Below are 14,618 nucleotides of genomic sequence, written 5' to 3'. Positions count from 1 at the left end.
CTTGCAATTTCTTGCAAAATTAACCGGATAGAAACCTTTTAAAACATTTTTAGACTTGTTTTATCAACTCAAAACACCAAATCAAGCCTCAAATAAAAAATTCCTAACTCAAAACCCTGAAGGCAGCAGCACGGTTCTCTTCAATTTTAGCAGGATTTTTGTCATCTTTTGGCCAAATTGAGCATCATAATCACTTCCTCTATCCTTCTTTATCTTTTTAATCGGTTCCATTTCTTTCATTTTCCTTTCTTTTCCAAAAATCCCTAATTTCCTTAGTTGTATCCATGGCCGAACCCTCAAGGGCTGATCACAAGAGAAATTTTGCCTCAAGTAGGACTCCAATACCACCAAGGGAAACTTCAAAATTCGAGAGGATCCACTTCCCACCGGTCCACTGGCCAAATGCTTCGAATCCCACTTTATGGGTCACCAGGTAATTGACTCTTACTATGTGGATTTGGAGGACTTTAGGGAGTTGATTGTATGTGGTAAAAAAGTTAGAGACATGTTATTACCTTGGGAGTCGGCTTTAGATCTTCATGAACGAGTTTATACTAATCTAGTTCGTGTATTTTACTTGAATATAGAAATTTCCGCAAATAGACTAGACAGGATAATTACTCATGTCGGGGGTGTCCCTATAGAATTCGATGTTGAGGATTTGAACAACATCCTAGGAATTCCGAATGACAATCACAAGGTTTATACTTCTAGGAAGGCCCTCTCATTTGCCTATTTTGTTCATTATTATGGTGTTAAAAATATCTATAAGTGCTGAGACCTAACAAATGATGTTGGCGCTCTTATTTTCCGATCACAACTATTACCTTTACAAGTTAGGATCCTTCACACCATACTACAGTATATTGTTACTCCTAGGAAAGGGCATCCGGATGAGGTGATGAGGATGGATGTCGAGTTATTAGATAGTTTTATAGGTGACTTATTAACCTTGGCTTTGTTATTTTGAGACACATGCTGAGAACTCCTGGGTTAACCATCGATTGCTCCCATTTAATAGTATTATTTCTAAGATATTGCGACATTTTCAAGTACCTATTTAAGACTTAATCTATAAGGCAACTAAGAGGATTGGTAAGGAAGCTATGGCGAGTATCGGATTTTCTTGGAAGAACGGGAGGTGGGTCAAGGCATCTACTTCTAAGAACTAAGACACCCTTGTTGCTCCGAAAGACGATCGCATACCTAATGATGTCTACCCTCTTGATCAGTTACCCGATTTTAGGCTAGGAGTTACACCTCCTCCCCCTCGTCGTGGTTTCATATCACAGCCTTCGGTAGATTCTGATTCTAAGGAGCATGAGATGGATATTGATCAGCCTCCAACTCCAAAGCATCCACCAACTTCAGATGACCTTATGCAGAAATTGGTTAGTGATATTCAGCATCTTTCCAAATAGTAGCAACAACTTTAGTCCCAGTTTACTGCATTTCAGCTTCAGCAGCAGCTTCTTGATCAGCAGAAAGAAATTCATGATGGTCAATGCCGTATTTTTGCTCTCTTTGATTCCCATCCTAGTGGTTCCTCCTCGCAACCCCCATCTTAGTTTTTGCATTTGTTTTTCGCACATACATTTCTTTTATCATTTTCATATTTTGCATGCTATTATTATGACATATGTATTATTTTCATTTTTATGATGATATTTGGCTTGCATGGATATTTCTAGCTTAACTTGATAATTTTGATGATTAATGGTTATATGCATCTTGTTTGTTGGATTGACTATTATTTTGAGTTGTTCAATTAATGAAGTTGAGCTACTTTGATTTTGTTGTTGGAGTTAAGTTTGTTAGAGATCATATGGAAGTGCTTTTAATCATCTTTGTATTTGAGGATGTGCTCATATTTAAGGGGAGATTCTGCCGAAATTTTTTCGCATAAAAAGGGTAATATCTCTCTCTAAGATTTTTTTAATTTTTTTCTTTTTGATGATGAAGGGGGAGAAATATTGTTGGATAAATATACTTTTGATTAAAAATTGATTCGCCATACACTTAGGGGGAGCATATATTTAAGGGGAGTAAATATTCTTTTCTTGTAAAGTTTGTCATCATAAAAAAGGAAGAGAATATTAACATATATATGTCTATAATATTGATTTTGATAATAACAAACTTTATATGTTTTTTATTAAAAATGTTGGAGCTTTAATCAATAAAAAATTCTTAAAAGCCGTATAATATTACTAGATATGTTCATGAAATTTGGATAATCGTTAACTTTAATTAGAAAACCATTCTCAGTGAAAATCTGTAAAAAAATGTTGATTCTGAAAAATTACGATGAACTGTTTATTGAAAACGTTTAACCAATAACTTGCAGAAAGGTATTAACTTTTAATCTTGAATCGTTTAGTAAGAACGGATAAGCATAATTTACTTTGCAGGTTTCTGGAAATAAACGGCGAACTTTTAATCTCAAATGGTTAACCGATAATTTCCAGAATTGAATTACATACTAACCTTGAACCCTTTAGCAAGAGCGATCAAGCCAAATTTATTTTGCAGGATTCTAAAAATTAACGCCGAACCGATAATTCCAAACAGTTAACCGATTATTTGAAATTCAGCCGAACGGTCATGTGGACTTGTCAAAACGGTTAACCGATAGAAGTTAACGGTGATCCAATTTTTCTCAGAAAGTCAACAACGGCTAGTTTTAAACTCTAACTATAAAATGGCTCAATTAAATTCAAATATGAAGAGATCCAAGAGTAATTATTGAGCTTGTTATTGATAATACAACCTTCATTGAGCCTTAACTTGTTTTTGTTTCATTTATTCACACTTTGAGCGTTCATTTGTAATCATTTACATCATGTGAGAGAAAATCAATTTGTAATCTTTGTTTTTGAGTGATTATAAGTGTTGGGATACACTTGGGATAAGAGATTGTGGATGATCTCTTGTTGTAAATGTCTACTAACACCTTGGAAGTCAATTGTAAGCATTTGAAGTCTTAGGAGGCTTGAATAGTAAAATATTCAAGCTTGGGTTGGTTGGAGGCGTGGACGTAGGCAGGGATTGCCAAACCACATAAAAATCATTGTGTTTGCTTTCTCTTTCCTTACTCTTTTATTATTGTACCTTAGTAAATTTATTGTTTTTGTTTTCATTAAGACAATAGATTGAATTGTTGTGTGGTTTGTTGAGCTTAAGTTTTAAAATCTCAATTCACCCCCCCTCTTGAGTTGCATAACTAGTATTTCAAATCATAGTGTGCTGCAATAGATAATAAAATCTGTATGGATTTCAACATAGCTATAGGCGAAAAAGTTTCCTCTTTATCAATACTAGCCTTTTAGTATAACCTTTCGCGACTAGCCTAGCTTTATAGGTCTCTACCTTTCCATTAAGTCATGTTTTTCTTTTGTATATCTATTTACAACCAATAGGCTTAATATCCTTTGGTCCATCTATTAAATTCCAAACCTGATTAGAATACATTGAATCCATTTTGGATTTCATGGCCTTTCACCATTGTTGAGCATCTTTGTCATTTATTGCTTCTTGAAAAGCTAAAGATCATTATCAGACAATTCAGATCCCATGTAAAACATTTTATTCCATAACAATAATTTTTCAGGAGGTCTAATGATCTTTTTACTACGTCGAGACTCTTAGTACAAAGCAATGCATACATGAGACTTCCCACTGCTGAATCATAAGGAATATTTCTCATTTTCTCTCTATGTTCTTTGGTTTTAGGACACATTTCTTTTGAGAGATGAATTTCTTGCCGACACGATATAAATCCCTTTTTGGAATCGTGCATGCAAAAAAGCTTGCCAATCTATTATCAGTATAATTAGCTTGTGAAAGTCCAATTATTCTTTTGTTTCGATTTCGAAATAATTTTATCCCTAGAATATAGAATGCATCACCAAGGTCATTCATTGCAAAGTGACTAGATAACCAAATTTTCACTGATGACATTACTCCTACATCTTTTACAATAAGTAAGATGTCAATAACATATAAGACCAAAAAGGTAATTGCACTCCCACTAATCCTTTTGTATACACAAGGTTCATCCATATTCTGTAGAAAACCAAATGATTTGATTGCCTCATTAAAATGGATAGTTCAACAATGAGATGCTTGTTTCAATCCATAAATGGACTTCATTAATTTACACACTTTTGATTCATGTGTATTCTCCTTCTTTGCATGAATGGAGAATTCTAACGCTTTCCCAATTTGTTTTTCAACTTCATTGTGAAGTTGTTTGAACTTCTCAAATGATTCTGACGTATGTTTTGTTAAATATAGATAACCATATCTAGAATAATCATCTGTAAAAGTAATAAAGTAAGAAAAACCACACAATATGGTTTATAGGACCACATACATCCGTGTGAATGACTTCCAACAAATTGATAGCTCTAACTATCTTTTTTTTTAAAAGTGCTTTTGTCATTTTACCTTTAAGCAAGGTTTACAAATTGGATAAAGTTCAACCTTTAGAGAACCTAAAGGTCCATCTTCTACCAATCTAATAATACGTTCCATATTAGTATGGCTAAGCCTCAGATGCCATAAATATGTTGGAATAACAAGCTTTAGAGGTACCACACTAGAAACAATATCATTCTCAACACAATTTATGGAATTATCAATAGAAGACAAAATATAAAGACCATCTATCAAATTTCTAGAACTAAAAAGTTATTATTAAATTTAATAGCAACTCTAGATTTAATAAAAGAACGAATAACCAAAAGAAACAAGTTTTAAAATAGAAATCAAATTCCCGTGAATATCTAGAATAAATAAACAGTGTTCTAAAACCAAAGTCCTATCACTAGATAATTCCAAAATGAAAGTTCTAATGGCAACTGCTGCAATTGTTGCATTGGTCCCCATCTTCAAAATTCTTTCCCCATCTTTATACTTACAAGATTCCTTAAACCCCTGTAACATATTGCAAAATTGTGAGCTAGTGTTAGAATTTATACACCATGTGTTAGAAGAACTAACTAATAAATTAGTTTCACTAATGCATACATTCGAAATTCTTTCCACATATTTGTCCTTTTTCAAAGTAGCCAAATAATGACGACAATCTTACCATAATAAAAACATTTCCTCTTGTTTTTATTTTTCTCCATGATATTGTTTGCATTGCCACCTTGAGCCTTTTGAAAAGATGGTGTGTGCAATTTCTAATGCTATAGGTGTCAATATACAAGTGTATACAACAAGTAATCTATTGATGAGTATTCAGCCACAGGGATTAATGTTATTAGATTTGTTACAGTAATCTTAACAATGCAGTTTTTTTCTAAATTAAAATGAGACAATCAATGAAACTAATAAACTAATTAAAATGAAAATACGATAAATAAAAATGCAATAAAGAAAATTCTTGTGTTAAACACAAGGATATAATCAATGGGAATAGAGTAGTTGAGTGAATAAACTCACTTAATGACATTGACTATTTTTTCAATTACAGTATCGTTGCTACAATATTTACTACAGCACTAGGCAGAATCCCTGATACATCCTCAGCTGTTGCCTATTGGATATCTTATATCTAATGCAACCTAACAGTGACAAATTGTTATGCCAACATTAAATATAGCATTAAATGATCTAGATTCCCTTTACCCTACAAGATGAATCTCTATGTCTAGTTCATCACTAATTTTAGATCAAGCATGGCCCTATTCAAATTGAGATTAACTCAAATTGGAAAACCCAATCTAAAACTAAGTATGGACTTAATTAGATCCACTAAGTTAGACCTTTTTTAGGCTCTTTCTTAGATAGTATCCCTAAATGAGTGATCAGCCGAAATAAAGAATAAAATTATGTACAATTAAGACAAAATGCTATAGCAAACACAAAGCAACGCACATATGTCAGTTAAACATCCATTAAGATTGTTTATCACTCAACCACAATCAATTTCAATTCATGATTTGTGATAGAAAAATAAATAAAAGAGTTTCGGCCATCAAATGCATCCCCATGAATAAATAGAAAACAAGAAAAGAATAAGAAGAATTGATTTCCGATTGATCTCGGCAATTTCTCTTCTATTTCAACTTTCAATCTCTCTTTTAATTTCTGTTTTTCTTTTGTTTTTCTCTCCAGTTTATTCCTTGGGTGACGGCTCTCTTTTTTTTTCTCTCATGCGTGCTCCTTTTATAACTTGGAATTAGGGCAACCAAAAGTCTAGGGCATGTATCTTCCATTTTTGGAAACTCTAGATCGCAATCTTTTAGTAGCGCGAAATCTTCTTTGTCATTACTCCAGGATTGCTACAGCAATGGTGCTACAACATCTTCACTGTTTCTTATTTGTTTCAATTCTTCTGTAGCCAAGTTCTTTCATTATCTTTGCAAGTTTATTGTAGCAGCATTCTTTCTTTAAAATTTAAGCTTTCGGTCACCTACAATTATGCATATAATCTAAGCACACATTACTCTGAAATAAACTAAATTTATTAGAAATAAACTAAAATGGATATTCATGCAAAAAAATAACTAAAATGCGATAAACATGTCATTGACTCTCTAAGTATTACTGATTCAAGTCTAAAAGTGGCATGATAACTCTCATTTCATAGAGTTATCAAAAAACTTATTACTATTACGTTTCTTTTTGAAGTTTATGCCTTTATGCTTGAAGTTATTAGTCTTTTCTCCTTCAACCATCATGAAATTGGGCTTCTCATTGCTTTCTTTCTTTCTTCAGAGCCATACTTCATGTTGAGGTGGTATCATTAGTAATTTGAATAATCTTATTTGATTTCCTAGAAGAAGATTCATCAACCATGGAAACAAACACATCTTCAACTTCTACATCCTCTGCATCTCATATTTCTCTTTCTTCTACTTTCTCTCTTCCCAAATCATGCTCTAAACACAAAACCTCCAAAATTGAGAATCTTGTTGAATATTCTTATATTCCAGAATCTGCTCAAATCAATGAGAACCAGTTTCCCATCATGAGTCCTTACAATCTCTACAAACAGAAAACTTCTTTCACTAGAAGTATTCGGACCCTCATCTCCACTAAAAGACCACTCCCAAAAGAGTATATCCAGTCTTCTAGACTGGACCAGTGTGCTCTACAAGCCTCACAGAGTGAACAATATGTCACTATGGAAATACCTTCAGATCTCGTTGCCAACTGGAAACGAGAAGGCTACACACACCTCCATCTTGGTGGTGTACGATTAATTCTCACTCTTCATGGTCGAAAAGGCTTACCTGTTACAGCTAGAATTGCTCTCCTAAATACCAGGTTCAAGGAGTACCAACACGTTGTTGTAGGCACCGTTCTGACAACCCTTCATGCTGGCAGTGTCTTATTAACCTTTTACCCCAATTTCAACCTCTCTCTTGAGGATCCCAACCTTCCAACAACCCTTAAAGTCCAGATCCAACTCCAAGGAGCAGAACAAACACCCACATCAAAGATTGCAACCCTCCATCATCAAATAGTCTATCGATTACAGAATCATGCCCTCGATCTTCCTACACCATACACAACTTCTGATGCCTTGATGATCTTGGCAGACACAGACACAATTCCAACCATTATCCAAATCCCCAAACAAATCTAGAAACAAGACTTGCTCAAGCTCATGCCTCTTGAATGGCTAACCAACTATGAGCATTTCCACCAAAATTCAGAACCAGTACAAACCACAAAAGCCACGTTTGACAGACGACCAAATGGTCAAGTCAAACTGTCTTTTCAAACTCCTGACACCGAGCCTGTTTCAAACAGTCCACAGCTTTCCTATACTGTTATGATCACAGCAGTTCAAACTGGTCAAGAAAAGAAACTTCCTATTCATGGTTTTTCCTCCGAAGGGTATCCAGTATATCCTGATAAAGTCAATGGTCATTTTCTATGGGATGTTCCTAAAGCCCATATGTGCAACCCAGATTGTCCTTGCTTGGATGATACGGATATTGACGAAGAATTGGAAATTATGCGGAGAAAGAAAAAGAAAAAGAAAAAATCTTCTTATCCACCATCATCTTGCAAATCTTTTCCTCCACATCCTCCACCAGATCCCAAACCTCCTGTCCATCCAATCAGATCTTGCCTTATGTTTTCAAGTCACTCCTATGAAGAATCCTTTCCTCCACTTGAAAAACAGACAGACACACAAACTCGTGTCACCTCAAAACCTTTTATTCAATCTCCAATTACAGCCTCTGGGCAACCTGAAGAACCAAAACAGTATGAAGCTGTTTTGAATTGGCAAACCAAAAATGCCAATGCTCAAAATCATACTCTCCAACAACTCGGTAAGAAAATTGACCGTGTTGCCACTCAAGTCTCCCAGACTGAAACTAAAGTTGACTCCATCAGCCATCGTCTTGATCAGATGTACCTACATCTCCAAGACCGCATCTCTGAGTTAGATGCCGATCTCAGACGAATGATCAACAATCATATCTGGGGTCCAAAGTTTAATAAAAAAGAAGCTGAGATCAGAAAACTCAAAGCTGAATTGTCCAGGATTGATGCTGAAAAGACTCGACCTTCCCTTTTTACTCAATCACAACCTACACTCGTATTTCCTCCGTTTTTTGACACTTACTCACCTTTCTACACACCATCCCGGCCTCAACAACCTGTTTATAATCAGTTTTTTGGTTTCTCCCACCTTCAACCGACTCCTCAGCCATCTTCACCCAAAAAGGCAAGATCTAAAGTCAAAATCTCCGAACCACGTCCCGAAGCCACTTCCTCATCCTCTACATCTACAATCCGTCCAGAAGAATCACCACAAGACCGTCCCGAGCCTCTTAAAAAAGATAAAGGCCCAATGGATCAGTATCATTATCATACTGTCCAGACCCAATCTTCAGATTCCTCCGACTCTTCTGAGCCTGAAACACACAATTCATGTTCGTATTCCTCTTATGACTCATCAAATGCCTCCACTGACTCCGAGTCTGAATATGCTGACATTACAGGCATATTAATGGCCACTGAAACTGCAGATCCAAGTGCCTCTACTTCAACACCCATTGTTGATGACAATCCTTCTGACCAAGCATCTCAAACAGAACCCATACCACCACCAGTTCATGAACACTCAACCAAACCATCTTCAGCATCTTGGTTTACATTTGATGACATTCCCCGTCACAAATGGGCTGCAAGACTTCAAGAATTTGTTGCTTGGATTGATCTCCAAGGTACCAAGCCTAATGCTCAACCTCAAGCCGTTCTTCGTGAATTCATGGCCCGCTCCACGGGTTCTTTACGAGACTAGCTAGAAAGCTTAGGGGAATACAGACAACTCCAATTCATGGAATCCCCGGTTGGTACAGCCCTCAATATTATTCATGAGCAATTCATCGGTGAAAAAACTGCATCCACTGAAGCAAACAGAAAAGAATACCATCAGATGAAATGTTGTTCTCTCAAAAGACACCTTCTGGATACTCATTATAAAAGAATGAGTATTCTATTCTACAAGCTAAATGGGTTCAATGAGCCATCTCTTAAACATGTCTTCATTGCCTCTCTTCCCCCTGAGTTACAACCCGATCTTCAAAGAAAACTCACAGCCACCAATTTGAGCATAGCTGATATCTCTCTGGGAAAGATTTTTCAAATAGCCATGCTATCTCTTGATAAGATCTGTGAACAAAAAGAATTTTTCAAAGATCTCATGGAAGACAAGAAACCCTTCTCTGAAGCTTGTAAAAAACCTTATCTCAAAATCGAATGTAAGGATGAAAAGAAATGTGTTTGTCCAACCACCAAGAAACGACATTTCCGGAAACACTTCCACAGAAAGTCATCCTCCAAAAAACATTTTCGGTATTTTAAAAAGAAAGATGTTTCTTAGTACCGGAAGAAAAAATCCAACCGATATTTCATTTGCAAGAAACGCGGTCACTTTGCCCGCAATTGTCCCCACAAACCAGCCAAAGTTGTTCGTCTTATACAACATCTTCAACATTCTTCTTTGCTATCTGAGAATGACGATGTCGAATCAAATTTTTCAGAACAGTCAACACAAGATGATCAGACTGCCTTCCTAATTGCAGAATCTTCAGATTCTGAAGACATTTCCGTCATCTCTACAGTTCAAACTGTTAACCATGTTTCCACTATTCCAAGGCCTTCTCTCAAGATGTCCATCCTTCCTTCCAAATTCCATAAACCTATTCCTGTTATTGGGTTCATTGACACTGGTGCGGATACCAGTATGGTTGATCCTTCTGTTCTTCCATCCGACTGTTGGGAACCTCACTCTAAACTTTTCAGGGCAGTTAATGGTGAGACCTTTGAAACAACTTTGATTACCAAAAAACCCATTGGTATTCAATTCTTTCCGAATTGTATAATTTGGAAAAAGATTGTAGCCTCCAAACTTCCAGATAAAGATTTATTCATCGGTTTTGACATTCTTCATTTAATTAAAAACCTTTTCCTTACCAGTTCTGGAGTTCACTACAAACAAATGTTCTTGCCCTATACAGACACTCTCCGTCTGTATGCCCTTTCAGAGACACCATCTCCATACAGTCATATCTCACAAAAGCTCTTAGAGTTCTGTCTAGAAAACCACTCACAGTTCCACCATCCTTCACCTCTTTGGAAAAATGAACAATTCTTCATTCATCTTCCCTTCAAACTCAATGAAGACATAAACCCTACAAAAGCATCACACCCGGGTATGTCTCCTTCAGACCTCTTACTTGCCAAGCAAGAATGCTCTCAGTTACTCCAACAAGGTCTTATTGAGTCTACTGATTCAGATTGGGCTTGTCAAGCCTTTTATGTTGAAAAACGATCTGAATTAGTTCGTGGGAAAAAGAGATTAGTAATTGATTACCAGCCACTCAATTCTTTTCTTAAAGATGATAAATTTCCCCTTCCAAAAATCCAGACCCTGTTTGTCCATCTTCAAGGGGCTCGTATCTTCTCTAAGTTTGATTTAAAAGCTGGTTTTTGGCAACTTGGTATTTCACCAGTTGACCGTCACAAAACTGCCTTCTGCATCCCTAATGCCCATTACCAATGGACGGTTATGCCTTTTGGTCTCAAAGCCGCTCCCTCCTTATTTCAAAAGGCCATGACAAAAATCTTTAGTCCTATTCTCCATCATACATTGGTCTACATTGACGATATCTTGTTATTTTCTTCTGACCATGAGCCACCAGAAGCTCCTTTTGGATTTCTTTCACATTGTGCAGGCACATGGCATCATGCTTTCCGAAAAGAAAAGCAGCATAGGAAAGGAATCAATTGACTTTTTTGGCATGGTGATTAAAGACAGCCAGTATCAGCCTGGTCCCCATATTGCAATCGAATTACTCAAATTTCCGGACACACATCTCAATAGAAAGCAGATACAACAATTCCTCGGGATTGTTAATTATGTCCGTGATTTTATCCCAAAAGTTGCAATCCACACCAGCCAGCTGTCATGCATGCTCAAGAAACAGTGCCCTTCATGGGGCCTTGCTCAGACAGAAGCTGTCAAGCAGCTAAAGGTGATAGCACAGTCACCTCCTCCACTCCGAATTCCCACAAGTGGACAACGCATCCTCCAAACTGATGCCAGCGATGATTATTGGAGTGCCATTCTCCTTGAAGACATCAATGGCGTGCGTCATTTCTGTGCACATGCAAGCGACCAGTTCAAAGACTCTGAAAAGAACTACCATGTGATCTACAAAGAGATTTTGGCAGTTAAGTATGGCATTAAAAAATTTGAATTCCATCTCATCAGCCACAAATTCCTTATCAACATGGATAACTCTTCTTTTCCCCGCATCTTTGACTTCAAGAACAAATTGCTACCTGACAAGCAATTACTCAGCCTCAAAACCTGGTTTGCTAAGTATGATTTCACTGTTCAACACATAAAAGGCCACCAAAACCTCATTCCAGACTTCCTCACCCGTCCAGCTATAAATAAACCCGCACTCATTTCCTCAATCCAAACCATTCCAGTTATAGCCATGAATCGCCAACTTCCTTTCAAAGCTCTCAACCAAAGAAATTTCCCCATGAACATCTCTTTCCAATCGGCTTACCAACTTCAAGATTTTGCAAAGAAATTCCTTTACAGGTTTTTCTTTAATGTTCAAACCAAAAAACCTGACCGCTTTCCTAATCTTTGCATGGAGCACATGTTTCTCACAGGCCTCACTCTGTCCTCTCTGTCCATCTCTGAAGATGAGCTTTGGTACATGTGGTGTCTCACCACCTTGTATGCTACAAAGCTAGTTTTTCCCATCAAACCAGTCCTGACTCACCTTACCACCCCAGAGTTCTCACCAGACCTACTATGGACTCTCTTTGAATGGTATTCCCCACTCACTTGGTGGCGCAAGCAACTCCAACATTTATGTACCTTTCATGGGTTAGACAACATGCCGGAACAAGAAGCTAACATGTGGACTACAGTCTTCATCGTCCACAGACCTTATTTCCAGCATCCAGAAACATGGGACTACTGGACACAGGACATGGCATATGAATGGAGAACTTACCCTCATCCTTATACCTTCATCCATGATACATCGGTCACCTCCGTTCTCAAAGCCTATCTCATGGAACTTAACAATGTTCCTCCACCTGCCACAAATATTCACCACACCTCCATTGGACCATCACACACCCTTAAAATAATTCCAAAAACACAAGGTTGTACTCCAGGTTCAAGTTCAAGTCCTCAAGGAATCCTTGTCATGGAACAACGTCCTGACTACACCAATGTCTTATTCTAAAACGCTCAGGACCCATGGGAAGACTTTCAATCCCTTCTCCACACTTACACTCCCCATGATACTGTCCCCAACCCAGACTCTCATGCTGCATCTATCTCACAGCACATGTCTAAAGCTGATGAAGAAAAGTATCACCAAGCTGAGGCGTATCTCGACCAGAGACAGAGGCGTCGGCACAAGCGACAATATGAAAAAGACATTGGAGACGTGTCACCATCCCGCTATCCATCCACTCCATGACGACACATTGTCACTCTCACACAGCTTTTGATGCAATCACCCATGTGACTCTCGTTTGTCTTTTGTTAAAGTCCTTATCCACATGCTTTACTTTTGTTAAAGTCTTTGTCTGTATGCTTTCCTTTTGCTAAAGTCCTTGTCAGTATGCTTTACTTTTGTAAAAGTCCTTGTAGGTATGCTTTCCCTTTTGTAAAAGTCCTGATCGGCGTGCTTTGCTTTCAAAAAAGGTGTGTCATGTGATATGATCATTCGAGAGGTCCTGTTCTCAATGATCCTCTATAAAAGGCACCTTTGGTCTCAGTTAGAAGGGAGCCAATCTGAAAAATAAAAGCTTAAGTTTTATACATCATGTTTCCCTAAACCTCTCTCTCTCTCTTCTAGGAATCGAAGAAATTATTCGAATTAAAAATGATACGCTCACCTCAAAATTTCTAAACTGAGTATGCTCTGCACTTGCCTCAAGCCTGAGGATCCTGTGCATCAAAAAGGTCCTGTTTATCCTCCAAAACCGATTTTTCTAAAATGAAAGTGTTTTCTCACAACGTTCACCCTCTTTGAAGGTTTTCGGGTGGTATCGTGAAAAAATTATTTTCAAGAATGAATTTCGGATTTGGTATTAATTGGATAAGTGTATATCGGCTGGAAACCAAAGTGTGCGGACTACTGGTCCAAAGGAGATTTAAATATCTTGGCTTGCCAAGGATCTCATCACTCTGGTGTAACAACGCCACGTACAACTACCCACTGGTATCACAACCGCTTGCATCATATTAGCAGTCAGGTGATTTAACATCTAATTTATTCATACGAAAGTTGAGAATAAATGGATTAAAAGACTCGCATAAAGATGACGGGATTGCATCAATTTTAATCTCACCATTAACTTCTGCACCCAATATTTCTAGTTCATTGATATAAGAGATAATCTTCAGGACATGATCTCTAACTGGAGTATCTGCCACCATTTTTGTGTTCATTAATTTTTTCATAGTAGATATGCTTGCACTTCTATCTTGCTCCCCAGATAATTCATAAAGAGTAATTCGTTATTTTTTTTTTTTTTGGCAACACATTGGACATTGAGGCCATTGTATAGCATTTAGCTAACTCATCATCCTCAAGCCATTTTTCATAAGCTTTCCGCTCATTTTTTTGGGGAATTAGCTACAACAATAGGTAGTGGATCAGCATTAAGAACATATGCAACTCTTGCAGCAGTGAGAACAATAGTCAAGTTTCTTTTCCAATCCACATAATTAAGTCCAATCAAACAATTATCATCCAATTTTTTTTACAAAGGATTAAAGTTGGATATAATCAATCTGCAAATAATAGCAAATGAAATTTCATGTATCATTCCATTAAATTCAGGATTTCGAATTAATAATGGTACCACTCACTCCTACCAAATCCATCACAAAAAAAAACCCAAATCCCCATTGTTGCTCCTCCACAATTCGGCCACATCATTACCAGCCATGACAACCACCAAACTCGGCAACCATATTCGACCAAGACCTGGCCAAACCCATTAATGATCGCTGCCTTAACCGCCCCAATAACCACGTAAAACTTGCGGCTCCACATGTGCACCACCATCGATCCTACTACCCCACATCGACC

This window comes from Citrus sinensis, chromosome 8 (assembly GCF_022201045.2).
Source record: "Citrus sinensis cultivar Valencia sweet orange chromosome 8, DVS_A1.0, whole genome shotgun sequence".
In the NCBI taxonomy this organism is placed as follows: domain Eukaryota; kingdom Viridiplantae; phylum Streptophyta; class Magnoliopsida; order Sapindales; family Rutaceae; genus Citrus; species Citrus sinensis.
The sequence above is the reverse complement of the archived record's forward strand: the minus strand, read 5'-3'. Positions refer to the sequence as shown.